Source organism: Elgaria multicarinata, chromosome 8 (assembly GCF_023053635.1).
Source record: "Elgaria multicarinata webbii isolate HBS135686 ecotype San Diego chromosome 8, rElgMul1.1.pri, whole genome shotgun sequence".
Classification (NCBI taxonomy): Eukaryota; Metazoa; Chordata; class Lepidosauria; order Squamata; family Anguidae; genus Elgaria; species Elgaria multicarinata.
In genome coordinates this window covers 20,055,749-20,075,244 of record NC_086178.1, presented here as the reverse complement: position 1 = coordinate 20,075,244, position 19,496 = coordinate 20,055,749, and positions in this window count along the sequence as shown.

Sequence of the window (19,496 nt, the reverse complement as noted above, 5' to 3'; positions counted from 1 at the left end):
AAGTAGTGCTTTCTGGCTGGTGGTAGTGAAACATTTCTAGAAAAGGCCTTAATTATGAGATCCTTCTTCCTTTTTTTTTTTTTTTTTTGGTTTTGACCTGTTTGCTCCTATTGTTTCTGTATTCTTCTGATGCTTCAGCATCTTTTCTGTTATTTAATTTGCTGCATCCTCTTCTTCCTGGTTTAAGCACATGGGCAATCCCAGCCAATTGGGCAATCATGTATTGCACGGGGGTGGGGGGTGTCATCATATCCTAATATTAGTTTTGGCTGCTGTCCAGTGGAGGCTAGTGGCTCTGGTTTCAAGTGGGGCTGTGATACGATTCTGGGTTTCAGCCAGAACTAGCCAGACCTTTATCCAAGATGCTGAATCCCTTTGGGGGATAGAGTTCAGCACCTTGGACTGCTTCTTTAGGGCTCTGGGTGGTTCTGACTGAAATCAAAGGGACAGACAAAAAGGATGTTTTATTCAACGGAAACAAATCCAGCATGTTTCAGACCATACACAGGTCCTTCTTAAGGGCAGTAAAAAACCCCCACAAGACATAATTTTTATAGACTCACCAATCTACTGTGTGCAATTCCAGGTAAGAATTAAGCATCCTTTTTATCTACAACTTTGCTTTTTGGCTTTTTTTTGGGGGGGGCATTCCTCAGAGTTTCCTTTTTGTTGGCTCCTGGTTCTGACTAAAACCCAGAATGGAATCACAGCCCCTCTGAAATCGGAGCCACCAGACTCGGCTGCTGCAGCTATTGCCAACGAGGGCAATGAATGTAATTGAAAGCAAGAGATGGTATCACAAGAATACATAGACAGCCAGTTTTAGCTATGTGCTAATGTCATTGGGGGAAACAAAGCCAGTTTAGGAAGCATTACCTTCAATCTGAATGGTCGCACCCTTTCAATTTGTTTCAAAACTATTTCTGAAAAAAAAAATCACCCAAAGGGGGCTGTTTTCGATCCTGCCAAAATATGTTTGCAAGAGGTGCAGAGGATAAAATGATACACGGGACACACAGGACACACAGGACAGCCCTCTGGAATCTAGATGTCTTGGGCCATAGCTAGACAGGGTGAAATCCCAGGGCGATCCCTGGGATCGTCCCTATGAGTCCACATGATCCCGAGACTGCGGAACGTGTGGGCAGGTGATAGTCCTAATTTATAGAGAAATGGTTCAGAATCTCTTGATTGCTGCCGGGATTTTGGTTGCCAGAAACTGGAGGAGTAATGCTATCCCCACGCTAAAAGAATGGCTGTGCAAAGTCTGGAAAGTAGCAGAAATGACCAAGCTAACGGAATACGCTCGTCTAAGAGACGGAAGTCTAAAAACTGCTTGTTTTTCCAATGCTTGGCACCCTTTCATTGTCTATATGAGAGACAGATATAATTTAGACATCGATAGATATAGCTGCGTTTCCCTGTTATAGCTAGACCAAAGGGGGAAGCGCCCTATAACCTCTGTAGTCAGCACCACTTTATACCTTTGTTAATTTAAAAATCTATTGATGTTAAATGCTATTGCGGCTTTCTTATTAATTTTGAAGGAAATCAATTTTCAGTTTTTTCGTTGATCTTATTTAAAGATCTGCTATTGGATGTAAATGAACGATGTAAAGACTTTGATTTGTTTGCATTGAACTCCTACAGTTGAACTCTATCAGTACTCTAGTAGATGACTGTTCCAGGCTGTTGTGTTTCATTTGGCTTCTGGATATGAAACTTCTGATATGTAATTTATGAATGCCAAAATGTATATATTAAAATTAATAATAATAAAAAACCTTTAAAATGTTTGCAAGAGGTGTAGAGGATAAAATGAAACACAGGACACACAGAACAGGTCTCTAGAATCTAGATGTCTTGGGCCATAGCTAGACAGGGTGAAATTCCGGGGCATATCCTGGGATCGCGAGGAGCTGGAACCCGTGCACGGGGCACAGAGCAACTCAGGAGCTCTGCACCCATCGGGGGTGGAGTGGGGGAAGGGGGGAAATTAAATTTAAATTTTAAAAAACCTACCTTTCTGTGCACGAACATTCATGCACTCTTCTTCTTTACACATGGCAGATCTTCCCCTCTGCCGCGTGTAAACAGAGGGGGAGATCTCATGATAAAAACATAGTGAGATCTTCACCCCTCCATCCTGCTAGACTGCTAGCTCTAGCTGAGGCCTTGGACTATACTCTCCCATAATACTAGAACCTGGGGTCATCCCATGAAACTGATTGATGAGAGATTCAGGACAGATAAAGGAAGGAGTTCTTCACACAGCACATAGTTAAACAATGGAATTCACTACCAGAAGATGTGCTGATGGGGTGTTTAAATTCCTGGAGGAGAAGGCTATAAATGGCTACTAGTTGTGATGGCTAAGTGCAACCTCCAGTATCAGAGGCAGTAAGCCCATATACACCAGTTGTTGGGGAACATGGGTGGGAGGGTACTGTTGCACCATGTCCTGCTTGTGGTTCCTGGTCAGCTGGTAGGCTACTGTGTGAACAGAGTTCTGGAATAGATGGACCCTTGGACTGATCCAGCATGGCTCTTCTTATGTTCTTATGTTCTTGCGCCCTACATCCCCAGCCAGCACAGTCATTTACTGTGCTGGCTGAGGATGGTGGGAGTTGTTGTCTAACACATCTGGTGGGTTTCAGGTTGCAGAAGGCTGAACTAGATGTTATATATGGGAGCATGTAGCAATATCAGTCTTAAAAATTGAATGGAGCATTGGGAATAGTGCACGTGCATACATTGGCCTTTCCCTACCAGCTGTATTCTGCAGTGCATGTTAATGGGGGTGGGGTGTCTTTTTGTTTTTGTTTTTGTGAAATTAAAATTAGTGTTCTGCTGAAAATTTCAATAATTCAGTTTTTGGCATTTTGTGGTCTGGGTGGGTGGGGAAAAGATGAAAACTCTGGTGACAGAGGCAGGGGGAGGTGAGAATTTCAGAGAATTTTCTTCTTGGGGAGGAGGACAGGGTTTCCGTATACCTTTTAAAGTGTAGCTGGTTGTTGAGGGGTCTTCTTTCTTGGGAGTTCTTTCTGAATGCCTATTGGAGAGGGTTAGGTCACATGGTCTCCAATAGACATACAGGAAGAACTGTCAGGCTCCATTAAATGCTGGGGCTGTTTGAAAAGAAAAGAAAGAACCCCTCAACAACTGGCTACATTTTAAAAAGGTGTGTGAGTGGAAATGATGTCTGCTTCCTTAAGGAGAAAATTCTCTAAAATTCTCCCTCTCCCTGCAAAAGAGGCAGAAAAGGCAATGACTCTTTCACATGGAGAGAAAAAGTTCCCAAAAATAGGGGGCAGGATTCAGTACAGCACTAATTAAAACAGAGCTTTGCCCTTGGTCTCCAATGGATCGTTTTTGACTGTTGCTGATGAAAAATATATATAAAAAAATGGAGAGCCATTTCTAAATGAAATGCAAGCTCTAATCAAGGTGGCTCTTTTATTTGGTCATTGGACATGGGAAATTCAGAGATCATTGTTTCATGCCCCTTATCAAAGTACCGTAGCGTCGTCCTGTCCTTTGCAAAGTGGCAAGACTCCTATCATGCTCCGCCTTGATCACTGAGCTCCCCAGAGAAAGAAAAAGGTAGAATGATCCTTTTCTTCCCTTTCCTTGAATAGAATTCAGTTGCCTCCTAGGGTAAACACTGGATGTTCTAACATGGCCAGCCTCATTTTTGTACAGCTTCATGGATATTGATCCTATTTCTGCTTGGACTCCTGAGATGGTGCCTGCTTTTGAACCTGTTCCTTCAGTGCCAGAAGGGAAGAGCTGTTTTTGTGCAGGACTTCTTACACCCCATCCCTGCATTTCTGTGCACTTTAGCTATTCTATCAACCTTCATGTGATGCAAACGTACATGAGTTGCTATCTTAGGAGCAACCCTGAATCGTAGCTTCAGATCTCAACGATTCCTGCACCACAGGTTGCTGGCCCTGGACCAGTTCAGACATTTGGCTTCCAGGGAGGAAAGTGAGAAGTCTGGCTGTAGAACAGATGAAAAGAATCCACTTTGTCTCTGGAAATTCCTCTGGCTTTTTAGGGCAGCAACCAAGAAGAACCATTCCAACATAGTGTGAAATAGGCTTTTTTAATCAGTTGTAATAACTGTGGTGAGAGACTCTGAAAAGGAAACATACTCTAAAGCACACTTCCCCAACCTGGTGCCCTCCAGAGATTTTGGACTACAACTGTCAGCATACCTGACCATTGACCGTGTTGTCTGGGGATGATGGGAGTTGAAGTCCAAAACATCTGGAGAGCATCAGTTTGGGGAAGGCTGTTCTAAAATATGTGAGTTGCACACTGTTTAGGGACCCATAGAGTAACATGTTAAACTATGCCTAGGAGGAAGTCAGACACGATTCCAGTCCCCACCATAATATGGCTCAAGTGATTGAAGGCGTGCACTTTTAAAATAAGTAATTTCTTCCTTGGTCACCTGGAGGTGACTTTATTCACTAGTGGTGACCAAAGAAGTGGTTTTTTTACAAGTCTGCAATACAGATAAGGGAATAAAAGGATGCTTCCAGACAAGTGCTAGTGCAACTTTAGCCCAAACTGGGCATTATGCACCAATATTTGTGCTTGCATTTTAACATTCTTTTAGGGTCCAATCCTATGTATGTTTAGTTAGGAAAAATCCCTACAACTCACAGACTGCCCCCTTTAAGCATTCTTAAATGAGATCTTAAACATAGGCCTTAGCTAGACCTACCTGTTCGGCCTTAGCTAGACCTAAGGTTTATCCCAGGATCGTCCTGGGGTTGTCCCTGCCTGCTCCCGGGATCCCCTGTGTGTCATTTACATGAACAGGGATCACCCCGGGATGATCCCGGGATAAACCTTAGGTCTAGCTAAGGCCTTAGTCAGCAATGGAGGGGTGAAGATCTTGTGACGGTTTTATTGTGAGATCCCCCCCTCTGTTTACACATGGCACGTGACGACCTCAGATGGAGAGGCGTCGTGCCCACCATTTTTTTTGCAGTTAAAGGGCCAGCAGCGCACGAACGCTCGTGCACAAAAGGGAAGTTATTTTTTTTAAAAAATAATTACTTCCCCCGCTCCCCCCATCCCATCCCCGATAGGTGCAGTGCTCCTGAGGAGTTCTGTGCCCCATGCACAGGTCCTGGCTCCTCGCGAGGAATCGCAAGGAGCTGGGACAAACTGTGGCACCCGGCCACACGTTCTGCGGTCTCGGGTTCAGCCCGAGACCGTGGAAAAACCAGGCCTAAAGGGGAGGGCAAGATCCTGGGGCAAGGGAGGGATCATCCCTCCCTGATCCTTGGATCCCTTGTGCATCATCTGAATGCACAGGGACAATCCCAGGGATCATCCTGGGATTTCACCCCATCTAGCTATGGCCTTACTCTGGGGTCTGTGTATGTAGAGCAGAATGATATATAAAATATTTCGTTTCCCAGCTGGCAAACTGAACTGACAATTTTTTCTCTCTAATCCCATTGACAAATTTTTAACAATTGCAAATTAAATGATTGCACGCCTTCAGGCATCACAGAGCTGTGCGGTAAAGGCAGCACTAATGTTCGTGGTCATAAGACCTTCCTCTGCACAAAAATTTTAACGTGAAACTTAGTGTGCCTCTGGCATATTCAGGCATGTGGCATCCCTTCCAGAAAATCCAGCAAGTGATGTCTTGACGATGCCTTTGATTTTACTTTGAAGATAGTAGTTGGGCATGTCATCTAATAAGTCTGAAGAGCTAGAGTTTTAAAACTGGCTGCAATCATATACCCATTTACCTGGGAGTAAGATGCATTGAGCTCAATAAGATTGGCATTGGGGTTGACATGTATCGGATGGTGCTGTTCATTGATTAGAACAGGTGGTATATCCTTAATGCATCAGTAACTATTTGTTTTCTTATGCCTTAGACTCCTCCGCACACATCAAGGTAGAGGTAGAAAGGGATCCTGGTAACACACATCATGATATCACTCCACTGAAAAGCAGCCGCTTGAGTATTACCAGGATCAGGTCCCGGGGGGGGGGGGAGTACATAGCAAACATGCATAGCCCAGACTATGCATTTTGCTGTGTTTAAAGTCTGGAAATGAAGTGAATGGTCATTCTAAACTCTTCCATTCTCACTATTTTCTCCTCTCCTCTTTTTTGTCACGACGGTATATTTAATACGATTTTCTAACAAAAATATATATATCAGATAATGTGAAGCAATGCCACCAATAGGATGATATAATGGGCTGCCTTCTTATGCAGCTTTCAGAACTGTAAATAAAGAGACAATGTTGAAAGTTCGTAATTGCATTTTGAAGTTTAATCTGTGGTTCTCCTGATTCTGCTAAGTGGTGTCTCCCTAACTATCTGGGAGAAGAAATTTTATGACGTTGATAGAGGTTTTGGCACCAGAGGGAGCCACTTGCTCACCTCTTGGTGAGAGAAAAACTTTTGTGATGGGAACTGGCAAATAATAAATGACACCATTTAATCAATGGGACATTCTGTGTGTTTTGCATTTAAATCCAAAGTTGCACATGGAAGAGCTGAATGCTGAGTATATCAAGATATTGTTCTTTAATATTTCGTCGGTAAACGGTGGTGATCACTCCATACTGCACAGCTACAAGAAATCAACAGATCAAAAATGATTTAGGGATCTGAATGACAGTGACTAATATGTAATTGTTGGCCATCTTTTACTGTGCAAAGACAACAGGGCATTCTAATTTATTATTAAAAATAATACATGCAGCAGCAACTTGTGTTGTGCAAATATTTTAATAAGTCTTGACCTATATTAGAAACGATATCCACTATAGAATGGGATGGTAGAGGCCTAAATATTTATTATATCTATGTGATGAAGTGCTGTGCAGGATACACATGCGGCCAATTTCAAAAGTTCTAGTGTGTCAGATAAATCTTTACTTTGGGCCACTATGGCATAAAGAGAATCAAATGGTGAAGGTATTCTTTGACACTACTCTTCAGGCTGCGGATGGAGGCATGCTCCCTTAAGAGAACAATATGGCTTCTGCAAAGGCAAGTCCTGTCTCACCAATCTACTAGAATTCTTTGAGAGTGTCAACAAACATGTAGACGGGGTGATCTGGTAGACTCTTTTTTCTTTTCTTTTTTGGACTTCCAAAAGGCTTTTGATAAAGTCCCCCACTAAAGACTCCTGAACAAACTTAGTAGTCATGGAATAAGAGTCATGGAATAAGAGCAGAGAGTAGGAATAAATGGTCAATTCTCCCAATGGAGGGAAGCAAGTGGGGTCCCACAGGGATTGATAGTGGGACCAATTCTTTCTTATTCATAAATGATCTGGAATTAGGAGTGAGCAGTGAAGTGGCCAAGTTTGCCGATGACACCGAATTATTTAAGGTCGTTAAAACACAAAGGGATTGTGAAGAGCTCCAAAGGGATCTCTCCAAGCTGGGAGAGTGGACATCCAAATGGCAGATGTGGTTCAATGTAAGCAAGTGTAAGGTGATACACACTGGGGCAAAAAAATCCAACCAAGTATAACCTAATGGGATCTGAGCTTGAGAACTGCCAGTATCATACTGCTGGATTCCAACTTCCATCATTCATGGTCATGCTAGTTGAAGATGTTGGGAATGGTAGCCCAAGAACATCTGGAGCTTTAAGGCTGGGTATTGCTGTGTAGGGGAGTGGCATCTATCATATTTCCTCCCTACCATTGTCTGAAGTCCCCGTTCCTCTTATACTGTTCACTCACAGATATATCTGTGCTTGCCAGACACTACTAAGTACAAGAGGCTCTAGGGCTACACCAGCTCTTTTTCATAAGTTCCAGGAATCAGATCTTTCTTGATTGAGCAATGTATTTTCTGATTCAGCATTGATGTGACATAATTTACCCAGCATGCCATGCTCCTATGAACATCTTATCCATAGGGGACACAGGCACGGCTGCTGCGTATGGACTTCTCTTTTCAACCTTTTCCTCTCCCCTTAATCCCTTGCTCTCATATGTCATTGGCAGGGCTGTCACCGACTTCAATAGTGCGGAGCAGAGCCGAAGCCGTATTGAAAGACTCCAGCGCATTCTGAGTGTGCCGGTTATGTTGTATTTGATAAGAGAAATCAGAATTGCCTAATTTATTCTCCGCAGCGAGTTTGGAAATGGACAGGCATGCTTGCCAATTTCATATATTTGGGCTAAATCAAGTATGAAATGCATTGCTTCCTCAGCTCAAGACTGTACAAGTTGTGCTGCTAGATTTAAATGATGAAGGCTGTAATCCTATACCTGGGAGTAAGCCTCATTTAACACAATAGGACTTACATCTGAGTAGACATGTGGAGTGTTGCACTGTTAGTCTGAGTATTGCCTCTCAGAGAGTGAAGAGAACAAAAGTGGCCAGGTTTCTTAAATAGTCCCCCACCCCACTTTCCATGTTTGTCTTCTTATGAAAACTTCATTTGTTCTGATCCTGCTCTGTCTCCAAACACAGCCATGGATTAGCCAGGTATTCCCAAACTTTGGTCCATATCCCCCTGGCTGTTGTTTATAAACCTCTTTAAAAGTGTTGAATGCAGATATTGGGAGAAATATGTTGTTGTTGTTGTTGTTGTTGTTATCATGATGATTCCAAAACAACTACAATAAAATTGGTGAGTGTGCTGATTCTGCATGCCTCAGTTTGTACATCACATTTCCCAAACTCTTTTTTTAAGTGGAGGCACTGTATTTTATGGATTAAAATGGAAGGCACGGAAGGTAGATACGCATGTTCTTAATCAGCTCCTGGAATACACCAATTTGGATGGCTTTAAAGGGGGATTGGACCAATTCCTGAAGGAGAAGGTTATCAGAAGACTATCAGTGGCTTCTTGTCCTGATAGCTATACTACCTCTGGTATCAGTATGCCTATGTACACCAGCTGCTGGGGAACTTGGGTGGGAGGCTGCTGTTGCACTCATGTCCTGCTTGTGGGTCTCCTGTGGACAGCTGGTCAGCCACTGTATGAACAGAATGCTGGACTAGATAGATCTTGGGCTGGTCTTGTCATGTTCAGCCCTTGGATTAATTTCAGAAGCCCTCTGGAAGTGATCATTTCAGTCCTCTGGCAAGAGTAAATTGTCTCTCTTCTGTCAGCCTGCTGAGTGGTAGAAAGACAGAATGGGTGAATGGGTGGTAGAAAGACAGACATCTGTCCAGTTAAGTGACATTCAAGTGCTCTGAATGAGGTTGCACTCCTGCAGAAGAAGCAAGTTCATAGTCTGGGGAAGCTCATAAATCCAGCTCTGTCATTTGAGGCCCAATTGGCCTCAGTGTCATGAAGTCTTTCTATCAGCTTCATCTGGTATGCCAGCTACAACCCCACCAGCTACAGAGACAACCTAGCTGCACTTACCCATGCATGGTAACCTCCTGCTTGCAGTGCATGATACATGGGATGGGAATGCCTCTGAAGAGGTCTGAAAACTTCACTTAGTGCAGAACAGAGCAGCGAGGCTGCTGACTGGCACTGTCCTCTCCAAACATATTATTCCAGTGCTGCATCAACTGCACTGGTTGCCGTTCAGTTTCTAGGCTTGATTCAAAGTGTCCATTCTGAACATTAAAGCCCTAAAATGGCTTAGGATTAGTCTACCTGAAGGAGCACCTTCTCCCATATGTTCCTGCCCAATTGCTAAGATCTTCAGAGGCTCTTCTCTGGATGTTGCCAACCTCAAAGGTGTGACCGGTGGCTACCAGTGAAGGAGCCTTCTCTGTAGTGGTCCCCTATCTGTGGAATGCCTTTCCCAGTGAGAACTGTCTAACATCACTATTGTATTCACTTAGATGCCTGGTTAAGACTTAGTTTCTAATCTGGGCTAGATCTACATTACTGGTTTATAGCAGTATTGAAGTGAGCTAATAATAATTGTTGGGGCACATTGTACATTCCATATATTGGTTATTTTGTGTTATTTCCTGCTTTTTATTCCACGTTATCCAAAATACTGCAACAAATATCATTGTGCATCCGAAGACGTATAAATGTGCTGGAAGGATATCGTGTTACCATGATGGGGTCGTAATGATTTGGAACAAGGTGTAGATCTGGCCCTGGTACTCAGATTATTTAAAGTGTCTCTTTCATATTTAAAACATTTTAACCTTTTGATATCTTCATTGTTGCGACTATTGTTTTGTTTGTTATTTATTCTTCTTTTGGTATCTTTTTTTTTAAATGAATGTAAACCACTCCAATTTCATCTACCAGTTTGATGGAATATATATTAGCTAACTAACTAATGAAATTATCTGCTCCCTGATCCTTGTAACAAGAGATGCAGGGATTGAACCCGGAACCTTGTGCATGAAATGCATGTGTTTTACCATTGAGCTACGACTCCTTCCGAAACAGTACTCATTTCTACTAGATGTTGTTATTATTTATTTATTTATTTATTTATTTATTTATTTATATAGCACCATCAATGTACATGGTGCTGTACAGAGTAAAACAATAAATAGCAATGTTGCAGAGAGATGATCTAAATGTATGGCTGGTGTTTTTGATGGCAGCCGTGCATTTAGCTTAATATCTCGCTTGTCTCTCAAACAGAAGGTTCGCCCTGCAGTCATTGTGCAGGTCCAGAAGGTCTATCAGCAGAAGTGAGGAAGGTGTTAATAAACAGGCATGGAAGGAGCTGTTTTGGTCTAAGAAGCACTGCCATCGCACAGTCTGTGTGGGCTTTGAATCATTTCTCCTTTTTTTGGCTTCCGACAACTGGAATTGTAACGACTATGGGAATGCAGCACACAAGTTAATCAGAGAGAGGGGAATAAAAAAAGCTGGTGACTATTTTTTTAAAGATATTGATTTAACAGATCTGTTTCTCAGATGACAAGTTCATGGATTTCAAACAAATTGTATTCAATCAGCTCACCACCGAATTTGGTTATGAGCTGTTCAAGTGCTTACTATAAGCCATCATGTTTCCAGCAAAATCCTATATGTTATAGTAATGAGTGCTTTGGGGATGTCTAATATGTAAAGATAAAATGCTAGAGAGGAAGAGAGGGAGAGAAAGCCAATCCACAAACCATAAAGAAAAAGCTTGATTTTTTTCTTTCTGGAATAAGTGTGTGGCCAATACAAAGGCACAGAGATTGGTGTTGGGGAGAGGACGTGGTGGCTTGGTGAGGTTGGATCCAGAAGTGATGAGGTGCTCAGAAAAGTGAGTGCGCTCCTACACTGTGGGGAAGCTTTCCAGCTATGGACTTTCCTGGTGAGAACGGCAGACAGCTGTGAAGCCGCCATTTTAAATGTCCCATAATTCCCCAGTGCTGTGGTACATTTCTTGAAATTTCAAATGGTGGTTTCCCAGACCCAATCACCCAGCTAGGAGGCCCAGGGTAAGCATCACTATTTATTTATTTATTTATTTATTTAGAATATTTATATACCGCTCCCCATTGAAAAATTTAGGAGCCGTGTACAAGGTAAAATGAAAATAAAAACAGAATAAAACAGTTAAAACAAAATTTAAAAAGAAGCAAAAAACAGAAATCCAAGGCTGCATGTTAAAGAAAGGCTTCTTGGAATAAAGATGTTTTCAGGAGGCGCCGAAAGGAGTACAAGGTCGGAGCCTGCCTGACCTCCAGAGGCAGGGAATTCCACAGGAGGGGTGCCACCACGCTGAAGGCTCTTCCCCTGGTGGATTCCAATCGGAGGATGGATCTAGGTGGAACTACCAGGAGCAGGCCCTCGGATGACCTCAGTGACCGGGCAGGTTGGTAAGGGAGAAGGCGCTCTCTCAGGTATCCTGGTCCCAAGTTGTTTAGGGCTTTGTACACAAGTACAAGAACCATAAACCTGGACTGGTAGCGAATAGGCAGCCAGTGCAGTTCCCTCAGCAGAGGAGTTACATGCTGGAAAGGGGCAGCTCCAGACAACAGCTGAGCTGCAGCATTCTGCTCTAGCTCCAGCTTCCGGAGCAGCTTCAAGGGCAGCCTCACATAGAGCGCGTTGCAGTAATCCAATCTTGAGGTTACCAATGCCTGTACCACCGTGGTCAAGCTATCCCTATCCAGGAGAGGCCGTAGTTGGTGAACCAACCGAAGATGGTAAAAGGCACTCCGAGCCGTGGCGGCTACTTGAGCCTCCAATGACAGAAATGGGTCTAAGAGTACCCCCAAACTACAAACCTGTTCTTTCAGAGGCAGAGCAACCTCATCCAGAACAGGCAATGAGCCTGTCTCCCGGACTCGGGAACCACTCACCCACAGGGCTTCCGTCTTGCCAGGATTCAGTCTCAGTTTATTGGCCCATATCCAGCCCGTTACTGAGTCTAGGCACTGGTTCAGGACCTGCACAGCCTCACCTGATTCAGTTGTCACAGGGAGATAGAGCTGCGTGTCATCAGCGTATTGATGGCATTTAGCTCCAAATCCCCTAATGACTGCTCCCAACGGCTTCATATAGATGTTAAATAACATTGGGGACAAGATGGTGCCCTGCGGCACTCCATAGTTCAATTGCCAAGAGGCTGAGGACTGGTCACCCATTGGAAACCAAAAAGGAGGATACCCAGTGGGGGGCAGGGTATATATGGGTGGGAAAGCATGATTTCTGGGGCCTCTGGAAAGCACATCATTCCCCCAGCCACATTAGTGGTGGCCGTGTGGCAGGGGGACTCCTTCTCTCTATATAAAGGGGGGGGGGATGATACACTTCCCAGAGGCCTTGGAAAGTGCACTTTCCTTTCATTCACTCCAATTGGGGTCTTAAAGGCCCTGATTGGAATGAAGGAGGGGAAAGCATGTCATTCCCACTCACCCACCCACCCACTGCTCAAATCACAGTCTTTTTATAATATTCAGGATCTTTATATAATATTTATAATTTCTCCTTTAAAGCCCCAATTGGAGCGGGGGGAGGGGGGATGACATGCCTCTGGAAAGTACGTTATCCTCCCTCCTGCCATGCTAATGGTGGCCTTAAAAGGGAAAGCATGTCATTCCTGGACATTATAGAAAATTACAGAAACACCCCCCTGACATCCAGGATAGAACAAAAACCTGGACAAATCCGGGGAAATCTTAATGGTTGGTCACCCTACTGGTACTGATGTTGGGGCTGTGATTTGGGCTGAATTTGCCAGTTTACAAAAACATATCTACAATTCTCCCTTTCCCTTCCTCTCTTTCAGGCACATACAGATAGAGAGGTACGTCTGTACCCAAAAACTGTAGTAATGTAATGGCAGTGGTGTAGTAAAGTCAGGATTCACAGGGATGAAGCATCTGAACTTGTTTTGTTAGTGGATGTCATCTGCCGCCCCCTCCACCTCAGAATTCTATATGCCCTTTGAACCTATCTGCAACCCTCACAGTAGCTGATGTAGGGGGGAATAGATTATCCCAGCAATGATGTATTGTTCCCGGTGGTAATGCAAAGTATTTTGGGGTGGCCTAGTCTTGAATAGAGAGCTTTGGCTATTGGGTGGTATAAAAATGCAATAAATAAATCAACAAACAATAAAAATAGGAAAGTAAGACCCATTAGCTTTACTAAAAACCTCCTGATGGAGAAGAAAACTCTTAGGGCCTTGCTAGATGATGCCAGATAAGCCGGCAGGGAGCCAGGGCAACGGCACGCTAACTTTAGCGCGCGCCTCCCTGCCTCCTACATGCATGACGCGCAGGGACTCCGGAAGCCCTGCAGCGTCGGCCATTTTTTTTGTTTGTTTGTTAAAGGGGCCACGTGCGCCCCGAAGACTCCGGAGAAGGTAAGTGGTTTTTTTACTTAAGCCCCCCCGTCCGCTCCTGATTCCCCTTCCATGCCTCCTGCCAACTCTGTCCCCGCCCTCTGTCCCTGTCCCCGATCTGTGCCACCCTCTGCCATCCCTCCCTGTCCCCAATCTGTGCCGCCCTCTGCCATCCCTCCCCGATCTGTGCCACCCTCCGCCCTCTCTCCCAGTCCCCAATCTGTGCCGCCCTCCGCCATCCCCCTCTCCTGCCGGTCCGGCCTCCCCCCCTATCTCCCCCCCCGGCCCGATGGGCACAGTGCTTGTGTGAGCGCTGTGCCCAGTCCGTGGCTTTTCCTGGCTACTCGCGAGTAAGTGAGTAGCCGCAAAAAGCCACGGACCTTGCTAGACGTTCCGCAGCCCCGGCCTCAGGCCGGGTCTGCGGAAAAGGCGTGCCATAAGCGACTTCACTTATGGCGCGTTAAGGCAGGCTTCAGCGCGGCCTGACCCTGGATTCCCCTGTGCGTCATCTGGACGCACAGCAGGGAAACCGGGCCTCACAGCGCGCTAAGGCCTCGTCTAGAAAGGCCCTTAGAACCAATTTGTTTACATGGTTCAACACAGCTATATGGATTTTTGGACTCTTGAGGGTGTGGCTATGGAGACTGTCATGATGAGCGCCTGCAGTGCAAAAATACAAATGATGCCAAATGCAGCCGAAAGGTTGCTGATCAGTGCTGGTTAGTGGACCCATGATGAAACACAAGTATTTAAGGAGCTACACTGTTACTCATTTGTTCTTGGGCTCAGGTCAGACTGGTTGGCTTTTGACCTTTAAAGCCCTTCACTATACCAGGAGTGACTCCTCCCATAATGCCTCTCTTCTCCCAGTGCCTTGAGGTCATCTGGGGAGCCCCACTGTGGCTTTCCCTGCCATCTGAAGTTGAGCTGGTGGTTATTATAGATCAGGCCTTCTCCATTATGGCACCTTCCCCCAGGAATGCCCTGCTGAAGTAGGTCCACCTGTCTGTCTGCATCACTCCCTTCTAGCAACAGCTTTCTCAGAAAACTTTTTGTGGCCAGACTGACACTATTGCCATTTTCCACTGGATATTCTTGATAGTTTACTTCATCCTTCTCTAACCTGGTGCCCTCCAGAACCACAAGCCTGCAGGTCAAATCTGGACCAACTGGTGTCCCAATCTACCCCTCTGAGGTTCTGCAGATGGCCACACAACCCTTTCTTTAGCTCTTCTCTCTTTACCTTGACTGCTGATCACGTGGTGGTTAGTACAGTTTTTCCCATTCTAAAAGGTTGAAATGTTTCTTCTAAGGCTTGGTTGCTGACGGAAATATTTTTAAAAGCTAAAATATGCTGGTATTTTTAGTAGTTTGGCCCTGCACCTTATACCTGTGGTTCACCTCCTTTGCCTTCAGGCCTGGCCATCATTGGAATATAGCCCTGAGAGCTTCTCTGACATTGGATGTGGCCCTCAGGTTGAAATAGGTTCAACCCCCCTGTGCTAGAACTTGTCGATACCAAGGGAAGAATGGTGCCCCAGATTCAATCCCCATCATTTTTATTTGTGTGAAGTAAGATTTATACCAAGTTCCAAAGGCCTGCTCTTGGACATGCACTCAAATTGCAAAAGATAGCAAACTATTGAGGGGAGACGTGGTAGCACTCTTCAAATACTTAAAAGGTTGTCACACAGAGGAGGGCCAGGATCTCTTCTCGATTCTCCCAGAGTGCAGGACACGGAATAACGGGTTCAAGTTACAGGAAGCCAGATTCCAGCTGGACATCAGGAAAAACTTCCTGACTGTTAGAGCAGTACGACAATGGAATCAGTTACCTAGGGAAGTTGTGGGCTCTCCTACACTAGTGGCCTTCAAGAGGCAGCTGGACAACCATCTGTCAGGGATGATTTAGGGTGGATTCCTGCATTGAGCAGGGGGTTGGAATTGATGGCCTTGTAGGCCCCTTCCAACTCTGCTATTCTATGATTCTATGATTCTATTTTGAGAGCATTTGTTGTGGATCTTAGCAAAAGAAATGCATGTTACTTACAACTGGGGATTGCTTGGGGTTTGAAGCACAAGAGCGGAGAGTCTGCTCACTGTGACCTCCAAAATGGCACCCTTGCTAGGGAAACAAGCACTAGGCACATGGTGCTTTCACTTTCCTGTGGTTGTAGAAAAGATAATTCATACAGTTTCTCTGTTACAAGATTGAGAGTTGAGCTGGATGATCTCTCAGGACACCTTCCATCTCTTTGTTTCTCTGTTTGTAACAAAAGACTGTGGAAATTGGTCAAGTGGATGAGCAAGCTCAGCCCGGCCAATTCTCTTACATCATGGAGATTATCTGATAGCTGTCATCAATGGCCAGTGAATATCTGAATGGGATGCCTCTTCCCTCATTCCAAGGAATGTGATAATCAGGGTCTCTTTAAAAGGAGGAAATAGAATAACACTTTTTTTTGTGGGGGGGAAATACAGACTAAAAGAGAAAGTAAGTTTCTCTCTGCAAGGATCTGAAGGTGATGGCTGTGGGGTTGGGGTGGTTGGGGGAATCTGATGAAGAAGCAGTGAACTTCCAGCAAGTGTGGTGTGGTGTAGTGGCTAGAGTGTTGGACTGGGAGTCAGGAGATCTGGGTTCTAATCCCCACTCAGCCATGGAAGCTCACTGGGTGACTTTGGGCCAGTCACACAGTCTCAGCCCAGCTCAGCTCAGCTTACCTCTCAGGGTTGTTGTTGTTGTTGTGAGGATAAATTGGAGAGGAGGAGCTTTATGTACACCATCTTGGGTTCCTTGGAGGAAAAAAAGGTGGGATATAAATAAATAAAGAAAGAAAGAAAGAAAGAAAGAAAGAAAGAAAAAAAGAAACTTTGGAGTGTTAAGAACTTCCATCTATGCTCAAACTGTGTATTTGTACTATTACAAAACACCGTAAACCCAACTCAGCCTATTTATTTATTTACTAAATTTATATCCCACTTCCCCAGCAAAAACGATGCTCATCGCAGTAGAATCCCTGAAACCTCTCACTGCTCAGAAAATTGGGCTGTAGCCCTTCTCAACTGTTGACCCTGATGAAGCAGGACTTATAGTGCAGCTATACAGAGACATGGGATGATAATGTTTTTATGAGGTGCTTTCAGACAGAGGAGTCCTAATTCTAGCAATCTGATGTCATTGTCCAGTTGTTCTGACTTTTTCTCCTTAATGGCCTTCCTGCACTAAGGAAAAAGACAGAAGGAAACACAGGAGGATCATGAGTTGAAGACGTCATCATCTGGACATTCCCGTAAATTTCCATGAATGGGGCAGAGTGATGTTGCCATAAAAGCCTTGACTGGAAACCCACATGGTGCTTTGTGTATGTATGCAAGCGAGGAAAGAAAGGAGAAAGAAACCACCATGATTTTCTCCTGGATCCTTCTTTCTTGCTTCTGAGAAACCACAACTGCCACCCACACATGATTTTCTCCTGGATCCTTCTTTCTTGCTTCTGAGAAACCACCACCCACACATCTGGATTAGGCATAAAGGCATCCAGGTCAAAGGCCATGGCCACAAGGCAGGCTTTTGCCTTGACAGTTACCTTGCCTTTGTGGGTTCTTTTTTTACCAATTAAACACAGCATTTTACCAAACTTTTAGATGCAACTGCATCCCCGAAAGCCAGATGATTAGGGCCAGATCTACACCAAGCAGGATACAACACTTTAAAAACGGTTTGAAAACGGTATATGTAATGTGTCCTGGGCCTGAACAGTTGTCAAAACCATTATAAACTGTTATAAGCAGTAGTGTTGATCTTGCCTGGGAAGCAGAGGTCAGCATCTCTCCATTCCTCCCCTCCCTTACCCACACGGGCACTTTTTAAAGATCAAGGGACATTCTTCCCTTGAAGCAGAAAGGGGAAAAAAGCATTCACTTTGAAACATGTGAAAATGGAAGCCATTCTATGAAAATAGCTGCTTTTGCCATCCAATCCACAGCGTAAATCCTTCTAAGATTATTATTATTATTATTATTATTATTATTATTATTTATTTATTTATTTATTTATTTATATAGCACCATCAATGTACATGGTGCTGTACAGAGTAATAGCAAGGCCCTGCCGAAGATGCTCCCAAATGCCATGTCTGAAAGGTCTGTCTAATGCATAAAACTAATTGGAACATTTTGAAGGAGATGCCTCCTAGTGCATCTTCTTTTACGGATGTTTGAAGTAGCTAAGGAGGGTGTGTGTGTCACACAACCACCATGTATGTGGGTGGCCTTAGCGAATTGTTTGAAATCACTACACATGTTGTCTCCAGGGTTGCTACCTTGCTATATGCGCACAGCTGATGCCTGCTTTTGGAAAAATGTGCACGAAAGTACATCACGCGGAAAGAAAGAAAAATGCACAAAATACAGTACAAACATAAGTCAGAATGAACTTTGGGATTTTGCTGTTTTTCACATCTTTCCTGGGACCTGCCATCTTTCCCCCTTCCTCATTTGATGGTCATCTCACTGGAAAACCTGTTAGCTTAGCAAAGGCGAGAGGTGGGCAGCCCACAGTACTGGAGTGAGAACAGGTGAAAGGAACTCTCATTGCCTTGTGTTCTGCTTTAGTGAGGCGTTTAAGGATCTTGGTTTGGTGTCCTAGATCACCACCCCGATTGGTTTCCTGTCAGTTGGGAACTGGTTGTGTGTAAGGGCTGACAATCACAGGCAGTGGAGGCTGGTGACTCTAATGTCAGTGAATCTGCTCTGAGTTTCGGTCAGAACCAGTCAGAATTCCAAAAGAGTTAGCCAAGGAACTGACCCCATTTTGGGGCTAGGTTTCAACACTTTGGATAGCTCCATTAGAGTTCTGAATGAAACCAGGAGTTGATTTACAGCCCCACTGACATCAGAGCCACCAGCCTCCACTGAATACAGGATCAGGGCTCTTTTCACACTACTGCAAACCCAAACAAAGTGTAGTTTTACAGTCTTTCATGCTGCAGTCAATGGATTGGTTTGACGACTCCCCTGCACTGCCTTGTGGAAGGCCTTTTTAAGTTGGCGCATGCCTCTTTAATTTGCTTTATGTTGTTAAATTGAAATTGCAGAAGAGTGACATGCTGGGAGGTGCTTTGGCGTAAGATTCAACTCTTACAGCCTGGCTTCCAAGAAGGGTTAAGGGATGTGGTTAGAGATGAATGCAACTCAAAGTTGTAGACTGTAGTAATAGTCAGTCTCCAGTTGTGGAGGAACCAATGTAATACGCCTGTTCAGACAACACGCTAAGCCATGGTTAGGCCACTAACTCTTTTACAGCAAATGGCTAGTGAGCATGTTTAAACTGTAGTTATGTTGCCACCATGGTTAGGAATGGTTCACAAGATACACCAGGGCCTCAGTTAGACCTACCGGTTATAGCGCAATGGAGAGGTGAGGATCTCACGATTTTTTTATCGTGAGATCTCCCCCTCTGTTTACATGTGATGCACGACAACCTCGGAGGGAGAGGACGTCATGCATGCCATTTTGTTTTGTTTTTTGTTAAAGGAGAAGAGTGCATGAACGCTCATGGGCAAAAGGTATTTTTTATTTTAAATATTTTTTCCTGCTCCTGCACCCCACCCCTGATCGGTGCAGAGCTCCTGAAGAGCTCTGTGCCCCATGCATGGGTCCTGGCTCCTTGCGAGTAAATGTGAGGTGCTGGGACAAACTGAGCACCCGCCCACACGTTCCATGGTCTCAGGATCAGCCCGAGATGGTGGAAGAAGCAGGA